The 19,910-nt window shown below is 36.3% G+C and overlaps 1 protein-coding gene across 4 annotated transcripts in view; it reads right to left on the reverse strand.

Moving 5' to 3' along the window:
- The window catches only part of DGKB (diacylglycerol kinase beta), a 554,780-nt gene that overhangs the window by 522,129 nt on the left and 12,741 nt on the right, over positions 1–19,910 (reverse strand). Inside the window, exon 1 of one of the 4 annotated variants that reach the window (XM_080663709.1) lies at positions 12,538–12,657. The exons of the other annotated variants lie outside the window; for them this stretch is intronic. The gene's annotated coding sequence lies outside the window, so the exon portion shown is untranslated. Of the gene's footprint in view, positions 1–12,537; positions 12,658–19,910 lie in introns of those variants that run through there. 4 annotated transcript variants of the gene reach the window in all.

The following is a 19,910-nucleotide window of genomic DNA, read 5'->3' on the forward strand; positions in this document are numbered from 1 at the left end:
AAACATCTCCTTAATCATCCCCATGATGATTGCTCCCCTCTCCAGCTGCCCCTCACACTTGCCTCTCTCCCCTGATCTATGGCGTCTCACTTCAGAAACCTGTGCACAGTGGTTCAGGCTCTGCTCCCCATCTCATGCCTTCTCACCTTTTCCCCTTTGACCTCCTCACTATTTTACCTTTAATGAACAATTTATCTTCCAGCTTCTCTAGTTTTCCAGTCTCTAGTGCCCCTCTTTAGAAGTGAGAAAATGGTGCATTTTCTCTCATAAATATGAAAAAAGCAGTACCGACTTCAAGGGTGAAGGTAAATGCCTAAGCATCCAGCATTGCCTCTGTTATATATTTAAACACTCAATATTAGTGAATTCTTAGCTCCTTGCTTCCTTGCATAAATGCAAATTCCAAATTCCTCAGGGGAGAAGACATAAAACAGCTCCATGAAGACTTTTGAGAAAAAAAAAAAAATCCTCACTGTTGTCTTAGAGGTAAAGATAGAACATTTCTATCACACTGCAAGGACAGGCCCTCTAGATACTGTAGTCTAAACACTGTCAGAATTCTTCTTCCCCACATGTTAGAAGTCCTATGCTGGGATGATGATCACTAAGATAACCAAGCCCATAGACATGGGCAACGGCATTTTGCCAAGGGGATTATTATATACAGAGAAAAAAATCATGTTACTCATCAAAATGAGTAATGAGTAACTAAAAACAACCTACTAGTATGTAAATCTTGGGAAATGAAATTCAATTAAGAACTGAGCACTGCCTGGCCAGCATGGCTCAGTGACTGAGCGTCGACCTATGAACGAGGTCACAGTTCGATTCCTGGTCAGGGCACATGCCTGGGTTGGGGGCTTGACTCTTAGTGTGGGGCATGCAGGAGGCAACTGATCAATCATCATTGATGTTTCTCTCTCTCTCTCTCTCTCTCTCTCTCTCTCTCTCTCTCTCTCTCTCTCCTCCCTCCCTCCTCTCTAAAATCAATAAAAAATATTTAAAAAAAAAAAAAAGAATTGAGCACTGGCTTGGCCGGTGTGGCCCAGCTGGTCTGGCGTTGTCCCATGCACTGAAAGGTTGCAGGTTCGATTCCCCATCAGGGCACATGCCTGGGTTACAGGCTCCATTCCTGGAAGGGGGTTTGCAGGATGCAGCCAATTGATTTTTTTTTCTCCCTCCCCCTTCATCTCCCTCTTTAAAAAAATCAATAAAAATATTTTTTTTAGACTTAAAAAAAAATTAGCACTGGTTTCTACTTCACATTGGGGTCCACCATGGAAACTTTGACACTATCATGTTTTGACAGGATTAAACATTTAAGATTAACTGGGTCCATAATTTGCTATGCATTTTAAAGCTTAACAGTTTCCTTGTCTTCTTTTTCTCTCTCTCACTCTTTTTTTTTACTAATGCATTTTCTTACAACTTTGTAATTGAGCATACACTCCTCCAAAGAGGGAATATTCTTTCTATATTTAGAAAACTGTTCAAGCTGCCAGGCTGTATTATTAATGCGTTTCCTTAAATAAATAAATTCATGTCCAACAATTAAACACATTTTTTTCCAAAAAAGAATGATCTGTCTTAACCTAAAGCTTTTCCAAAAGTTTATTCATATTGAATTATATAAAAGTAGTTTATTAACAAAGAAGAATAGATTATAAGCATTTACTGGGCATGGACATTTTTCTGTTCTACATCTAACTTATCTCCTGAAACAATTTTATGCACTATATATTCATATTTTTAATTAATTCTGATTTGTATTTACAAATATTTATTCATTATCTAGTTGGTCTGAACAGATCATGACACAGTAATAAACAAACAAGAGTTGCCCACCTGCGTTAACACTATACCAGAAGATAATTTATGATTTGATAGATATTAAACAATGTTTAATATTCTAACACAATTTTTTAATTGCACTGTTTCTTGACTATGTTTCTACCTCTCTCGTTATTCTATAATTTTCTTTATCAATAATTTTCTTTTATTTAACACCTTGACCCAGAGTTATGTTTGGGGTATGTTCTTCCTGAGTGATTTCACTCACATCTTCAGATTCCACTGCTACCCATGTGAAAAAGCCCTCTAACCTTCTCTCAGCCCATAATTTTCACCTGACATCCAAGCTCACAGAGTCATATTAGCTAGGGATTTTCATTTAGGTACCTTTACATCTTTGTTTACCCTACCTTGTAGCTTCCCATAACTGCATCAAAGGTGTAAAAGCAATTCTGTTCTGACATTGAATAAACAAGTAAAATTAAATAAACACATGAACCAATGAGTTAATTCTTTAGAAAATACCTTGCCCTTCTGCTCAGGATATTTTCCATACTGTCTCTAAAAAACTGCCCCATTTTCTCTAATTGTGGAAAGCCTGGCAAAGACCAGTTTAAGTCTGGCTTTCTTGAGAAAATTTGTCTGTAGCTACCATGGTTCACCCTACTCTGACTTACTATCATTATGGTCAGTCCTATACAGCTAACCACTCATTTGTAAAATGCTTGTTGTTATCTGCTTTTGGCAATGTTAATATGCCTAGGTGTTTGGTATGCTAACATTACCTACCAGGGGTGGGCAAACTTTTTGACTCGAGGGCCACAATGGGTTCTTAAACTGGACCGGAGGGCCGGAACAAAAGCATGAATGGAGTGTTTGTGTGAACTAATATAAATTCAAAGTAAAGGAGCAGGGGGGAGAGCAAGAGAACCGGATAGAACAGCCGGATCCAGCCCGCGGGCCGTAGTTTGCCCACAGCTGTTCCTAGACTGAGAAGGACTAGGATTCTTGCTTATTATAAAACATATGTACCACAGTCCTGAAAATTTTCTTAGAACATACAGATCACTCTTCCATAATATCATTAACAAGCATTTAGTGAGACTTCACTGAATGACACTGTTTAAATTTTATAAAAATGTTAACATATTCATGATGATGTTGTGGATAGGTGGATGTAAAGATGGATGGCATGGGACAAGCATTAGCTGATCATTGTCAAATGTATTTTACTGTCTACCCATTTAGCTTCTGGACTTTTATCTTTCACCACCTTTAGAAGTTTGACAAGTAAGCATTCTCTGAGTCTAATGCTTTTTGCTGAAACTTCAATCATAGATATGGCGCTTTGCCCAAAACAAAGCTATCGTCCAGAAGGACTGGGATTCTCAAGAACATTAACCTCTCTACGTTCTTTGTGAAGAAAAGGGCAAAATGGTGATTCATTGGATCTAAAAATAAAGATGAGTTTATAAACGAAGAGAAATGGCACATCATAAGTCACTTCTGCAGTTTCGTATGAGAACCTATGATATACCAATCCGCTCATATTTTTCATTATATGAATATGCTGCCTGTAAAGTGCACCTATTATTTTCTAAGGAACTACTGGTTCTAAGTAAGAAAATGATAGAACAAGGATCACAATATATGACATATACATTTCAAATGTATACCTGCAACTACCAGCACTCCCCTCCCCAATACTCAAGCAGCCAGTTTTAATGAATGATTAAAATAGAATCCATCTCTACCCAGCATAAGAGGCAAATGCTACCAGTGGGGTAATGTTGGCACATATAATGAAACCTACTTTTCACCTGCTCTAGATTCACGGAATTTATAGAAAGTAGCTAGCTGGACATAGTGTTTTTCTTAGATTGTATTGCACTCCAAATGCCTAGCATAGTTCCTGATTTAAGATACTTGCTAGATTGTACCAATTAACTTCTTATGTATCTATGTATGAACATGCTTTTCAATTACATGTACATGCACATGAACAACTTATAGTTAATTTTGAGCTCTACTATTTCTAGGCAAAGTTACCCTTACAGTCCAAAATTATAATGTCATTATTACTAAAGATCTCTGAATTGAGTGAAAATGATGTAAAAGTCATTCCGTTTCTTAAAAGAAATGTAATCAGTAGAATTTAGTAATGGCATTATATATGTATTATATAAGTAAGTTATTTTAAATTACTACATGGATAGTAAAAACACAGAATAGTTTTATTAATTAATCGACATATTTAAAAAATAGAATGCCGTTACTAAGAATGAGATGAAAATATATAGAAGTATAGAAGATACTTTTTTCAAAATCTGTATTATTGGAAGTATTACATACATCCTCTTTTTCCCCATTGACCCCTTCTAGCCCACCCCTGCACCCTGCCCCCTGCCACCTGCCCCAGACCTTCACCACACTATTGACTGTCCATGAGTTATGAATACATGCATACAAGTTCTTTTCTTGATCTCTTCCCACCCACCCACCCCTGCCTTCCCCAAGGATATATTTTCCATCGACTTTTAGACATAATGGATGGGAGGGGGAGAGACAGATAAAGAAACATCGATATGAGAGCGACACATCAATTGGTTGGCTCCCCCATGTGCCCAGACCGGGGTGGGAATCGAGCCTGCAACCGAGGTCTAGGTATGTGCCCTTGACTGGAATCAAACCCAGGACCCTTCAGTCCAAGGGCAGACGCTCTAAACACTGAGCAAAACAGGCTAGGGTTATAGCAGTAGTTTTAAAAGATTTTTTAGCAACAGCATTCTTTTCTTGAATAAAATTCTATAGTAAAGCCAATGTATCAAACAGAGGTTGAATTTCTCTAGTTGAGGATGAAGAAGAGATGTGCCCAGCTATCCTGTAGTACCACTTAAACACACACACACACACACACACACACACACACACACACACACACACACACACACGTCCTCGAGGAACTGTTTTGAAAATGCTCAGAAAAGCAGGACCCAAGTTCTTCTGTCTGTCTCACACTCTTTACTTGCTTCACCCACTTCTCATTAATCACATTTTTTTTATCACAATCATGATTGTTGCAGGAGACTTGCCTGTAATAGAATGTAATGTTTGTGGAGACAAGTGAGCTGATATTGCTACACTGGGAAGGGCATACATTTTCCACATTTCCAATTAAATGCATTAAGATAAAGAATATAGCCATGACTGGTTTGGCTCAGTGGATAGAGTGTCGGCCTGCGGACTGAAGGATCCCAGGTTCGATTCCGGCCAAGGGCATGTACCTTGGTTGCGGGCACATCCCCAGTAGGGAGTGTGCAGGAGGCAGCTGATCGATGCTTCTCTCTCATCGATGTTTCTGACTCTCTATTCCTCTCACTTCTTCTCTGTAAAAAAATCAATAAAATATATTAAAAAAGCATTTTATTTTCATTTATTTATATTAATAGATCAGATAAGCTTAATGTATGAGAATCCCAGTTTTTTAACTACAAAATCTCACTATACTAGTAAGGTTGTAATGAGAAAAAATACTATACTATTTTATAGTACTACTAATAACATAATACTATTAATATCAAATACTAAATTTTAATACATAGTATTTTCTACCCACATATGAGAAAAATGGGGGAGTACTGCCACAAAAATATTAAAATTATCTGAAATATTGCTTTTTTTTGGTTATACTGTAACAACTGAAAAACAGTAACAATTGCAACAAAATTCATTATACCCTGAACTTCAGGGCATTATTCAAAAATCAATCCCCCCACATAGATTTATTATTAGATACAATATAAAGTTTTTAGAACACACAGTCTCCAGCATGTAAATTTTCAAGTTGTTTCGCCAAAATAAGTAGGAGGGAAAATAGCTTTGCAATATCTTCCCTTTCCAAACTCTTTTTCATCTTGTTAGCTTAAGGAAAAAAACAGATTTGTCTTCTGTGTTAGCAAATACAAATTTTCCAAACAGGAGTTTGGTGTGCAATTAAAAAGTTAAGCAGATGTGATATAGTTAAGATGACTTCCTCTGAAAGCTATGGACAGCATACAAAGAATAAGATAATTTCACAACAGTTTGATCAATATTATATAAAAGAAGTGTTTATGAAGATATGAAGCTGTTCTCTACAAGCCTGGGACAAAGTAAGTTTCATTCCTCTAAAGTTATTTGCCATCTAGGACTTTCTATTCTTTTAAACCATCATTATTTAATGTTTTTATTATAAGTTGCAAAAAAATCATCTCAATGTAACTTAACTGCCTTTCTGGACTTACTTTTTTCTGTACAACTAATATTTGAACTGAATTATATAATTTTCTATATTGTCAGTTAATAACATGACAACCAGCTTATATACTTTGTACTTTTTTAGTCTTCTGTACCTAACACTATTGTAATTCATTCAGTATAAATATTTGTAATCAATTGAACCAAATCATAAATAAAATTTTAACCCACATTTCAAACTCATGCACCAAATTTTATTTTGAGGAAAGAAAAATTAACCAGTATCTGATATTTCAATATCTCCATGCTTTTTATGTGCTAAGCACTGTGCTTAGTGTTGGACAGATAATTATGAAGACATTAATATTTTTAGACTTGCATGTAAAGAAGAAAAAAGGACTTATATGACCATGGTTAATTAAGAGATGGTTTTTTTCCTCACATACCAATGCTGAGATGCTAGGGGAGGTTTCATAAATATACACACACTTTGCCACTGCAGTCTCTGAAAATTCACACATGTGATTTACCCTCTACAATATTATTGCTGAAATTCTGCCAAATTTTTGAGCTCATTCTTAACTGAAATAATTTTTTGGAAAATTCCGCTTTGGGCATTTGCTGACATTGCATTTCTATCACCTTTGTGCACAGCTTGTGCTGGTTCGCATCTGTCACTGGTTTATAACTTACATAGAACTTCTTTTGTTTTGAAATGTTCTCCAGAAAACCAAGCTTGTGATGCTTCGTAAATGTTTTACTAAGGTAACTTGCAATTTTAAACTTTTCCCAGGACATAATTAACTCTCCATCATGCCGAGTTTTACAAACTATAGGCCCTTGAAGCATTTGATGTGGCTTAAAAATCATATAAAGGGGAATTAAATAAAACCCCTTGCTTTGAGGGACGGATTGTCATTCCATGACTTTTTGTACCTCTAGACCCTAGTTTATATGGGTGTGTGTTCAAACAAAGAATTCCTATTTGTGGCTATTCTTACAGAAGAATAAAAATAGATTTTCCATTTCATCTAACTTGTGGTGACTCTGAGCTTGCCCAATAAAGCGGGGGGGAGGGGGAGGGACACGAAGGCCAATAATATTTTATCAGTGAATTATGCACACATATAAATAGAGTGTCAACAAAAGTATTTTGTCTGACCTGTATATATATAAATCTATAAATCAAGCTAAACAGAAATAAGTCAGGCCAATAATTCAGAAGTTATCTGTATTCATAAATGGTAATGTAGAGTAAAAATGTTACCAATGGCTTTCTCTTTCTCTTTTTCAATTGCTCTAATGTACCTGCAGTGAAGCTTTAAGACTGTCAGCAACTAGGGTCGGTATATGACTATACACTTTACTGTTTAATTTGTAAGTTGGTGAAAAATCTATATAAACTATATTTTATTAGGTATAAAAATCAGATAAATATTTATTATTAATATCATGTGATCTATTAAAATATCTTACAAACTAACTGCTTTCCTCCTATGGAATTAATTATGTATCTTGCATACTATTTAAAAACCACCACCAAAATAAATGCTATAGAATTATATCATTATATTTTGGTGCTCAAAAACCCATGCTTTTATCTTTTTTTTAATATATTTTATTGATTTTTTACAGAGAGGAAGGGAGAGAGATAGAGAGTTAGAAACATCGATGAGAGAGAAACACTGATCAGCTGCCTCCTGCACACCCCCTACTGGGGATGTGCCTGCAACCAAGGTACACGCCCTTGACCAGAATCGAACCTCGGACGCTTCAGTCCGCAGGCCAATGCTCTATCCACTGAGCCAAACCAGTTAGGGCCATGCTTTTATTTTATAATAATAAATTATATACTCATGGCCTCGTATTCCTAGACAAAACTAAATGTCATACTGATTTCTATTTATTTTATTAAATAAGTAAAGCAAGGGCTCAAGGTTCAAAGTAATGTAACTCTTTCCAAATAATGTCATACCAAAGTGATCTATATTAATGTACTTCAAGATATTCATGGCCTGAGGTAAAGGACATCCTATGTAGATGCCTGATGTGTCTGTTAGCTAACCGAGTGTATCTAATGAAACAATTTAACCTGGTAAACTTGCACTCTTTGCACTCAGTAACTGAATGCAGTCAGATAGAGCATGTGAAAAAGATAAACTGTTTCTATCATTTCAAATAAGAGTTTGTTCCCTAAATATAAGACATTTTAACTCTTTTCCAAGTTACTTGGATATTTCATACTTTGTCTTGTCAGAACCTCTTAAATTAATACTTGCATTCTATCCAAATATTTACGTCTTTAGAAGATTCTAATCCAAGTGGCCAAAACTTTTTATTTTTTTCACTATCTGAAATGACGTAGGGCTGTAAGGATCAAAGAATATGCCTATGATCCTAAATATTTATGTTAGTAAACAAACTTGTAAAACTCCTTTTATCCAACAAAAATTTCCATAGTAACAGCTCCTGTAGCTGGACAGAAAACTAAAAAAGGGCACTCATTCATTTCCATAGTAAATTAAACCTATATTGAAATAACCCTGCCATATAAAATTTTCGTATGACAAGCTGAAATTCTTTTTAAGTGAAATAGTCCAGAAACTGTCAATGTAAGTAATAAATGACCATTGTATGTGTGACCCTTGTTTCTTTTCATAGTGAGATTCTAGATTTTTAAAATGACATTTGATAAATATTTGTTTAGTTCACCTTGTACGGCATACTCAAAAATCTTCATATTAGAAATTCTGAGCCCCATAAGATGGCATCAAAAGGTTGTAGTTCCATCACCAGTCAGGGTGAATGTGGGAGGCAACCGATCAATGTTTCTCTCTCACAATGATGTTTCTCTCTCTAACAAAAATCAATAAAAACATATTAAAAAAATAAAAGTCCTCACACAATTGATAAAAATAAACAACATTCTTCAGAATCCTTATAAGAATTTATAATGGAGAACATAATTGCTAATGAAGGATCAAAGTGACATTTCAACTGAATCAGCCAAACAGTATAGGAAAGCTGGTTCCAGCCAGAGGGTATGAGAGTGAGGAGACTTTAAGGTAAGAAAGAACTGCATTTTTTTCCCAAAATAAACTAAAATATTGTATATTGTTTCTAGATGCAGCTAAGAAATGCTGGAATTGCTCAAGATCATGTTGGGCGAAAAGTGAATCATAAGAGACTTAATGGGTTGGGGTAAAAGGTTTGGATTGTATTCTATATTTAGATTTGGAGTATGGGGGCAGAATTATAACATGAAATAACTATTTAAATTTATATGTATAGTAATAAAAATTCATGTGCTTTTAAACAAAATGTTAGTGTCAAAATAACAATGTCTTTGCCCTAGCTGGTTTGGCTCAGTGGATAGAGCATCAGCCTGTGGACTGAAGGATCCTAGGTTCGATTCCGGTCAAGGGCACATGCCCTGCCCGGTTGCAGACTGGATCCCCAGTAGGGGGCATGCAGGAGGCAACTGATCAATGATTCTCTCTCATCATTGATGATGTTTCTCTCTCTCTCCCTCTCCCTTTCTCTCTGAAATCAATAAAAATATATTTTTTAAAAAAAACAATGTCTTTAAGGAGCCTCATACTAATCTCATAACCTTAATTTAACCACTGATAAAGCTTTGTGTAACACTTTGCTTATATAAGCCATCATATAAAGAGAATATTGCTTTGCCATTAGTTGTTTTTATTTTTTTAAAGGTATGATCATATGTTACACATTCTATAACATACTATTCTTATTGTAAAAACAGAATGGACAGACAGGCAACTATAATTCATTCTTTATGATAGCTAAAGAGCATTACACAATAGGGAAGTATAATTTACTCAACCTCATGCGTACTGATGTTTATTTTATCTTATTTCCAATTTTATACTAAAATAAATAATGCTCCAATGAAAAATCTAGCTGTATGTTTTTATAATCTAGTATCTTAACTGTATTGAATAAATAACTAATAATGGAGCTATTAGGTCCAAAAGGATGGGAAATTTAAATTTTCATAAGTTATAACAAAATGCTTTCCAAATATTCCACAGCACTTACAGAATTGCTGATTGTTAAGAAGACAGAAATTTTTTACCTTGTGATACTGGGTATTACTAAATGTTCTCAAATACTTCCTATCTGGTGGGTGAAATCTGGATTATATTGGTAGTGGTGGTGGTGCTGTGGTCATCATTTCATTTCTATGACAACAGTTGAGATTTGGCATCTTTTCACAGGCTTGGCCACTAGGATCACTTCTCATTGTCCTTATCCTGTTGAATTATTTCTATGGCTCTGTCACTTTATTTTAAATTTTTTTAAAATATATCTTGAACATCAGAGAAATTAACCCTTTGCATATATAAGAATAAAGAATATTTTCTCCCAATAAATGACCCATTCTTGGTTTTAATTAAGATACTTTTTCCATAAAAGGTGTTTTAAATTTCAACATAATAAAACTGTCATGAGAATATTCTTGCAGTTTTCTAGAGAACACGTAAGGAGGTCAGAGCATATGCAGAAAAATTCAGTCAAAAGCATGTGGCTGCAATTTGCAAACAGGCAAAAGGATCACTTGGTGGCATTTTTCAGTCCAGTTGCTGGGTGTTGTTTACCAGACACACCTGAGCTGGAGTTTTTCGGCTTTTTTAGGGTTATGTACCTTTGTTTCACTTCCTGTCTACTACTGATCAGGATATACTGCAACTAAGAGTAAAGGTGAACTTGTAGAACTGATTAAAATGACAATGCTTCTTCTGGGAGAAACTTTTAAACAATTTTTGTCCAAAACAAACTCAAAGACCTGCTCTACTATAACCCAAATACTCTGCTCTGTGACTTGAACCACTTTGTGTGTTTTGGTAAATTGATGTCTTCATTCCTTTAACACCCTCCCTGAGGCACAGCTGCTCCTGCTTCCGCAAGCCCTTGCCTGGAGAGAGTGCACACACCCAGGTTTGCCAGATCTGGTTTCTCAAAGAATGGCCGAAATGCAGACCTGCTGATGTGTAAACATCAGAAACTCCATGTTTTTAGAAGCTTCAGGTTTGGATCTCTGAGGTTAGAAGTCAGGCTGTGGTTTTACCTGAAGGATGAGAACCAAGAGAGGACACGAGGGGAAGTGCCAGAAATATTCATCTGGGCAGGTGCATGGGTGTGTGCAGCTTGTGAACATTTCCTGCAGCCAGAGACGCATGATCTGTGCCTTTCCTCTCAGATACCGAGGGAAAAAGAGAACTATGAATACAAAGTATTTACAATGTACTTAATATCTGTCCCCCCCAAATATGAAGGCTTGATGGGGTGAGGAGCCATGCCTTTTTGCTCCCCTTTAGCAGCTGGCACATTGCTAATCTTTAGTTATATGAATATTAATTGGCATAGTGAACAGCAAACTAGAACTCAAAACATGCAGATACATGCAATATTTAATTATGTCAAATTTTCTAGTTTCTATAAAAAGTACTTAAGATGGAAGAATACACAAACACATAAACAAAGAGATAGAAATGTTGAGTAGGGATAGGGATAAACATAGGGATGGACATAGACATAGACATAGACATAGACATAGACATAGACACACACAGACACAGACACAGACACAGACATAAACATAGACATAATCTGCCATGTTTTTACTGGGACTCCACACTCATAGCCATATGGCTTTATATTAATCACTGTGGCCATTCATATTTTTTGAAGAAATTGTGAAGAGTCACTTTTTGGAAAAGTCTTAGATGGAAAGGGAACCTGAACCTACAGGTTTAATTGACATTTGGCTCACACAGGTAGATTCAGTAGCTCTTCAATCAATACCTAATTGTGACAGCTAACTCAAAAGCTTTACTTGCATGAAGAAGATATAAATGTATTTTCTTTTCACTTTTAGCCCTATTCAAAACCCAACTATACTGAGCAAACAAATGGATCAATCAGTAGAATAACACTACCAACTAATAAATAGACACTCCCATCACGATTCTGCATCTACCACAATTAGAGCAAGCTTATTCATGTCATTATAGAAAACAACATGGAAACTTCCTTTTATGACAAAATTTCCTTCTTGGCCAGAAAACAACCAACCTCTTCTTAAAGGACCAAATAACAACTTTAAACTCTGTGGACCAAAGGTCTCTGTTGGAACTGTTGTTGTAGTGCATAAGCAGCCGTAAGCAGCATGTAAACAAATAAATTGGGCCACATTCCATTAACAGTTGATTTACAAAAACAGGTAGACCTCTACTTTAGACAAACCTAGAAGAATATTTTTAATATAACTATTTCTCTGATATCATGAAATCTATTTCAGAAATAGAATGAAACAGACCATCTAACAATCACGTTATCCTAAGTACTGTATTACTAAGGCGGGAGGGAATGTTCCTCTTTGAATGGTCATAGATTTCAGATTATTCTCTATGCCTACGCAGCAGCCCATAAGCTATAAATAAAATGGACAGAAAGCCATGTCATATTGACCTTCTCCCTTACCTTAGAAAGTTTTCACACGGGTTGTTTGAAGATTTGTGCTTTTCCTGCTCTGCCTCCCAAATGTGGAGATAAATATGTTCTCTGACAGCCGGCGTTTTCTGAGTCAGCACTCACTTTATCACTGCCCCTCAAGCACATTTTCCAAAACCTGACAAAACCATTCCTGAAATCTTCAGAGGGGAAAAATAAATCCTCATCTCAGGCTGCGTAAACTGCCACCAAGTGCAGCCACGAAGACAAGAAGAATCCATCCTGATTCATGATTTGGGAACATCCTACAACATGGCAGCTCCTGCTCTGGAGGCCACTGCTCGGGAGAACTCGGACCACAGGACATCAGACAGGAAACAGAAAAGATATTAAGTACTCTTTTTTATGCCAAATTTTTAAAAAGAAGCCAATTATTGAAGATTGCTGAGTGAAATGGTATTAAACTGGTACTTGGCTATCTCTCCTAAAACTGCTTCCTTCAAATTATATGCACTTGGGGGAGGGAGGAATGATGACTTTGGAACATAAAGGCAGGGCCTCATTGCCAGAAGGACTTAGTTCTACGCACTTAGAGATCCTGAGAGGGCGGGAAAACACATTAGCCCAGATTGGTTTAGATTCCTGGCTTGGAAGCTCCTGTCTTTAAGGAAAAAGATCTGGTACAGGTAACTTGATGGGGAGTAGAGCCCAAATGAGTCTGTGTGGGAAGGAAAATATCTACAGGTAACTGAAGGGATTGCCTACTTGATTGCAATCATTTGTTCACAAATATTGGAACTATGGATGTTATGCAAATTAATTTCCCATCCTCAAGGACTACCATGTAGTAAACCTAAGCAAGCTACAAACGCATCCTTATATAAATAGCTGACAAGATATGTTAAAATATATACAAATGTGTGTATCTCATCAAGACATAATGTTGTTCACATCTCTCTTAAAAATAAATCAAATTATATCCAATGTTCTAAGGCTAAAGACAATACAGACTTGTGCCAACTGACTTCTCTTTAAACACATACACATCCACTCCAAACTTTCAGTCCTCAAATTCGCCTTACTATAAAGTCTTTATGTGCTTTTCAACCTTCGCTCCTTTATTATCTCCTTAAACCAACTCAACCTTCAGACCTCAGTTTCTAATCACTTCCCCATAAAACCTTTCTTGACTAAGTCAAATAACACTGTTATATCTGAAGCATTCATTTCAGGTGCAATTTCCAATTTATTTGTCTTGTTATTTGAATTGTTTTCTCTCCACTTCAACACCAACAAGTCATAATTTAATCTGCTTCAGTCTGACATCTGCTCCATCACTTCATTGAAACTGCTCTTTTCAAGTTCAAAAAGACTTATCTTTCCCAATCCTATAGATAATCGGAAGTCATCTTGCTAGTCCTTCGCAGTTGCAATTCACAAAACTGAACAGCCCGTTCTTATTGAAGCACTTTGTACTTGGCATCCAGGGAAATACATTTTTCTGCTGCTCCTTCTCACTTAACTTCACCGATCCCTGCACCTTTTCTCCATCCCATGAACCTTCTTCTTTATCTGCACCTAACCTCTCTCCTGGTTTCAGTGTATACACAATGCCCACACCTTTGTTTCCAACTACTTTCCTTAATTTTGGCCTCATGTAATCAATGGCCTCCTTAACAACTCCTCTTGGATATCTTAAAGACATTTAAAATGTGGAAGGAGGGAAGAGATCAACCAATGAACTCATGAGTGTACATGCATAACTCAAGGACACAGACAGTAGGTGGTGATGGCTTGGGGGGCGAGGGGTGGAGAAGGCAATGAGGGAAAAAGGGAGACATATGTAATACTTTAAACAATAAAAATGTATTAAAATAATTAATAAATAAATCTAAAATCATACAGTATTTAAAATAGCACCTACTCTCTATTACTCTTCTCTTACCCTGACTTACTTTTCTTAATTGCACTCATATGGAAAAATTATATATTTAATTGTTACTTTGTATCTGCTCCAAGATACTGTAACTTTTTTTTTAATCGTTTTGGTGATTTGGGTCACTTGAATTTCCACATTAATTTTTTTAATATATTTTATTGATTTTTTACAGAGAGGAAGGGAGATGGATAGAGAGTTAGAAACATAGATGAGAAAGAAACATCTATCAGCTTCCTCTTGCACACCTCCTACCGGGGATTTGCCCACAACCAAGGTACATATGCCATTGACCGGAATCAAACCTGGAACCCTTCAGTCCGCAGGCCGACACTCTATCCACTGAGCCAAACTGGCTAGGGCAGATACTGTAACTTTTCAATGCACTATTTTTACATTGTTTTTCTGATGTTTAGAACACAACATGGCATCAAGTAGGTGCTCAAAATACATTTATTAATTAAACAATAGATTCTTAATACTAATCACTCTCACGAAACTGTAAAATCACTGGGGACAGAAGCTACTTATGTGTTTGATTATCATTGTTTTTTGAGTGCCTATCATATGGTAGTCATTAAATGCTTTGTGACTGCTTGACTAAAAATAATATTATAACAGCACAGTTTTACCAATGGTAGAATTTCAACAATGAGTGAAGCTATCAAAAGACAAATGCTCATAAACTGAAGATGACAAAAGGTAAATGCATTTGATAATTTGGCAACTGATGTAGCTTTTAAGGCCAATTTAAGTTTAGGTGTATAATGATGGCAAATTATAATTGAATAAAGAATCAGTGGGAGACAGAGACAGAGGTCCAAAGCATAAGCATGACTTCGTAGATATTGTTCCCAACACCTGGTTTTCCCTCATTCTCTATGCTTTGTTGAAGTTTCAGCACCATTATGTCAACTAGGACTCCAATGCCTCTCTGCCCTGCACTAAAAGACTCCTCTTCACTCTTGGTGCCCTAGATCGGCAAGCACTGGCCTTCCTCTTGTTCATCTTTGTGTGAATGAAGTGCTAGAAATCTGAACGTTATGAGGCTAGGCGCTTGCTTAGAATGCAGATCATTGCTCTGAAGTTTCAAAGTTGTCTACATGTAGGTAACGTTTGGATCTTCTTATTTCAATATTGAAATTGGGAAGTATAAGTAAATTAGGGCTGGTAACGGTGACGTTTACGTACCTGTCAGAATTTTTCTAAGCTTAATGATTTTTAAAACATGAACAAGACAATAGTGCCTGTGCCCCAGTGGGTATGATAAGGATAAAAAGGAACACCACGCCGCAGCAGGTGTGGTTCCGTGGCTGAGCGTTGAGCTAGGAACCAGGAGGTCGCCATTGGATTCCCTGTCAGGGCACATGCCCAGGTTGCAGGCTTGATCCCAGTAGGGGGTGTGCAGGAGGCTGCCCATCCATGATCAATGCTTCTCTCTCACCAAGGTTTCTATCTCTCTCTCTCCCTCTCTCTGCCTCTCTCTCTAAAAATCAATAAAAATAAAAAATACTTTTTGTTTCTTTTTTTAAAAAGGAACATCATGGAACTGCAAAAGCCAGGAAGTGTTGATGTTATTCAGGAAGTGGCAAGAACTCATGAGCCAGTCCAATAAAGATCTTTTTCTAACCTGGTCAGAACAACAACAACAAAAAACTAGTTCAGGTTCTAGCATTGGCAAGAATGGGGACTATGACTCAGCTATGGTTGGCTTTCTCTTTTGATTTACAATTATACTAGCAAATAATCCTTGCAAAGAATAAACACAGAATTAAGAATGCAATTGAGTAGATGCTCCCTGAGGCTTTGTTTTATTCCACACAAGGGCTGAGCCAAAATTTAAAAATACCCAAGTCCCAATCCTCCCAATCAGCACACAGGGTAGGATATAGAATTTTCATCTTTAATAACCATCTGGATGGGGCCCATGCCAGCACTAAAGGGCCAGCCCTCTTGTTTTAGTGGAATTCTTGCTGCTCCAAAGACATATACGTCTATGTTATATTTCTTGTGCTTCATCAGGCCAATCAAATCTCCAGTGCAGTCGGCTTGACCATGGCCTACCACACACATCATTTGGAAAATTGCCCCCAGCAGATGGGAGAGGAAGCACATCTCACAAGTCAAGTACTCAGTTTAAGAAAAAGAACTGAATATCAGCTAACAGAGAATAAACAGTCCTTAGGTAGTAAAAAAAAGTGATCAATATTTTGCTCATCGTATAAGAAAGAGCAAGTCGACAGAAATCAATTAATAGTTTGTACTTAAGCTCTTGGCAATCTAAAGCAGATAGTGAATTAAAAAGACTACTAAAAAAGTAACATGAAATCCCACCCCCAACCTACAAAAACAAAAACTGTGGACTGATTGGAATCTAGACAATATAAAACAGAGGGAACCTTGACCTCTTTCTCAAAACTGAAAATTCATTTCTTAATACCTTTTATTGTTTGACCTGGAATAAATATCACATAGAAATACAGCAATTTCTTTCAGTGCAGTCTAAAAACAATAAAATTGCAATGTATGCAATCAAACATACATGCATGAATAATATAGCTGCTTATCAAAATTTAACCATAAAATCTAAGAGTGTCCTAACCTGAAAGTTTTCTCTTTCCATGGTTTTCATTTCTTTGTGGAGCTATACTTTTAAAATCTGACAAATAAAATTAATGAGGGCACAGATTATACTGTGTTGTAAGCAAAATGACAGAGTAGCCATTTTATTTTCAGGTCACAGTTAACCTTATTTATATTGCTTAGGTGAAATCACATAGAAAACAGATCCCAGAAACTAAAAAGCTATCCCAGGGGGAACCTCCCTCCGTGATTTCTGAAGCTACTCCTAAGTTTAAAAAGCACACTTGCAAAGTAGACTACTGTACCACCATGGATGAATCCACTCGAAGCTAATGTTTTATATAAGCCATGTTTTCCCTCTAAAAATGCCTTCATTTATCTTGTTAGTTGATTTGTGCTCATATGGAAAGAATGGAAGAAGGATAAGGTTATGGGAAAGCAAAAATCTAAACACCTGAGCAACTACTGTTGAATTACACCTGGAAATCATGAGTAAAACACCTTCTATAAGCATTTTTTTCACATCTCTTTTGATAAGTATTTGATGTGGTTAAGAAAAATATTTCTGTTGTCACCGGCACATCATCATTTAAATGAGACTGAGAAAGTGACACAGCACTGGGAAAACAGACCAGGTTATTTTCTATTCCCTCCACTGTGTGACCTCGTGGCCTTCTGTTTACCTCCTATAAGCCCTCAAAGTCCACAGGCTTGTTCTTGTCCAATTCAAACCATAAGCCTGGTCCTTCTACTTCTTTATATCCAGCTTTAAAACTGAATGCCAATAATCAATTCATGGAATGGGTCAGAAATAAAACAAATACCTAAATCTAACTTAAGCTGCTAATATTGGAGAAATAAAGTTCCAATTATTACACTTGGTCAAACTAAGAATAATCTCACTCTCTAAAAACAGAATAACGTGATTGAATATTATCTCCAGAATAAGCACATACAGTTATTACTGTTATGCACCAACGGGAAAACATACTAAAAGACAGGAGCTTGTTCAGAATCAGTATAAACCAGTGGTCGGCAAACTGCGGCTCACAAGCCTCATGCGGCTCTTTGGCCCCTTGAGTGTGGCTCTTCCACAAAATACCATGGCCTGGGCGAGTCTATTTTGAAGAAGTGGCGTTAGAAGAAGTTTAAGTTTAAAAAATTTGGCTCTCAAAAGAAATTTCAATCTTTGTTGTACTGTTGATATTTGGCTCTGTTGACTAATGAGTTTGCCGACCGCTGGTATAAACTATATTGAAAATGGACAGAGAGGAGGTAAGAATCAATGTATTAGAATGAAGGAGGTGTTCACTTACCTCTCTAGCAGAGTAGATTTAAAGATTTTAAAAAAAACATTTTTGATCCAGGAATATATTTTATGAGACAATTCATCATCTCCCAATCAAAAAAAAAAAAAAAAAGAGCCATTTTCAAATTTCACTTATTTATTATTTTTTAGATACTTGTTTTGTACCAGGTACTATTCTATGCACTGAGAAAATAAAAATAAAAACTGGAGACACAATGAAGTACAAATAAGATGAGAAAGAAATACTGACAGATAGGGAATTTGAAGCAGCTTAATGTCAAAGAAACATTAGATTGGAAAAGAGTGACAAAAGACATTCTTGAAGAGATAAAGAGGGGCCACGTTATGAAGCATTGTCTAAAAGCATAGGTACACAGAAGGTGGGAGTGATAGAGAATAGGGTTGAGGCAATTTTGGATATTAATAATTTTTGTAATCCTTACCCAAGGATATGTTTAGAGAAAGAAAGGGAGAAGTGGAGGGAGGGAGAGGAAAAGAAAGAGAGAGAGAGAGAGAAGTATCAATCGGTTGCCTCCAGTATATACCCCAGCCAGGATCGGACCAGCAACCTAGGCATGTGCTTACAGGGAATTTTGGTGTACAGAACACAGGACACTCCAACCAATGGAGCTACCTGGCTGGGGCTGATATTAATAGTTTTTAAATTAAAACCCAAATTTAATTTAAATTATTATGCCAATACCAAAAATAAAAATAAATGATACAAACAGGAAGAGGTTAAATATATTCAAGTTTTTCTTTTCTTCAGGAAATATGAAGCAAATGTGGCAGGGCTTTATAAGGAAGCTACTGTGGAGAATGGAAAGGAGAAGAAAACGTGGGCACTTAGAAGAATCACCAGGGTCACAATGAGACAGGAGATCACAAATTTATTATGACACCCGTTTTCATGGTTTTGTGATTTTCAATAGCATTTAATACTCCAAGCATAAAATCAAAGCCAGATTGCTCAATTGAGAAAGGGTAAGGTTTTTCTCAGATGTAAAATGGAAGAAAAAAAGTACAAAGAAATGAAGATTTGGGCAAAATAGGTATTTAAGTTTTATTCTAGTTCTTCTTGCCTGGATAGTAAAGAGAGAGGTTGAATGAAAAAAACCATGGAAGAAAACAAGGTGTGTCAAGGTACTGGAGACTGATGGGAGGTAGAGAGAACAAGGTGATTGATTGTTGATTGGTAATCCATGATTTTAAAGATGAGATGTTCCAGGAAATACCAAGATTCAGAATGGAATTTATTGCCTAACATGGAAGTGAAATTTCTGTAGGGTATTAATTGATCTGTCAACCTATACACTTAACCAATCATAATGATGACAGCATATATTGATAAAGGAAAATTGTCATCCAAATTTCTAAATCTGAAGGAGTAATAAGATGGCAGATGATACTGAGGGGGTAGGTGATGATATTATAAAATTCAAAGAAAACTAAAGCAATAAATCTTGAATGAACTCTGTTTTCTATGTCACATCCCGAGCAGCTGAATGGAGTCACACATTGAGGTAAATTATTTTCACTGTAAATTCATAATAGTCTACCTAAATGGCCCCCCAA

This window comes from Plecotus auritus (assembly GCF_963455305.1).
Source record: "Plecotus auritus genome assembly, chromosome: 4".
Lineage (NCBI taxonomy): Eukaryota > Metazoa > Chordata > Mammalia > Chiroptera > Vespertilionidae > Plecotus > Plecotus auritus.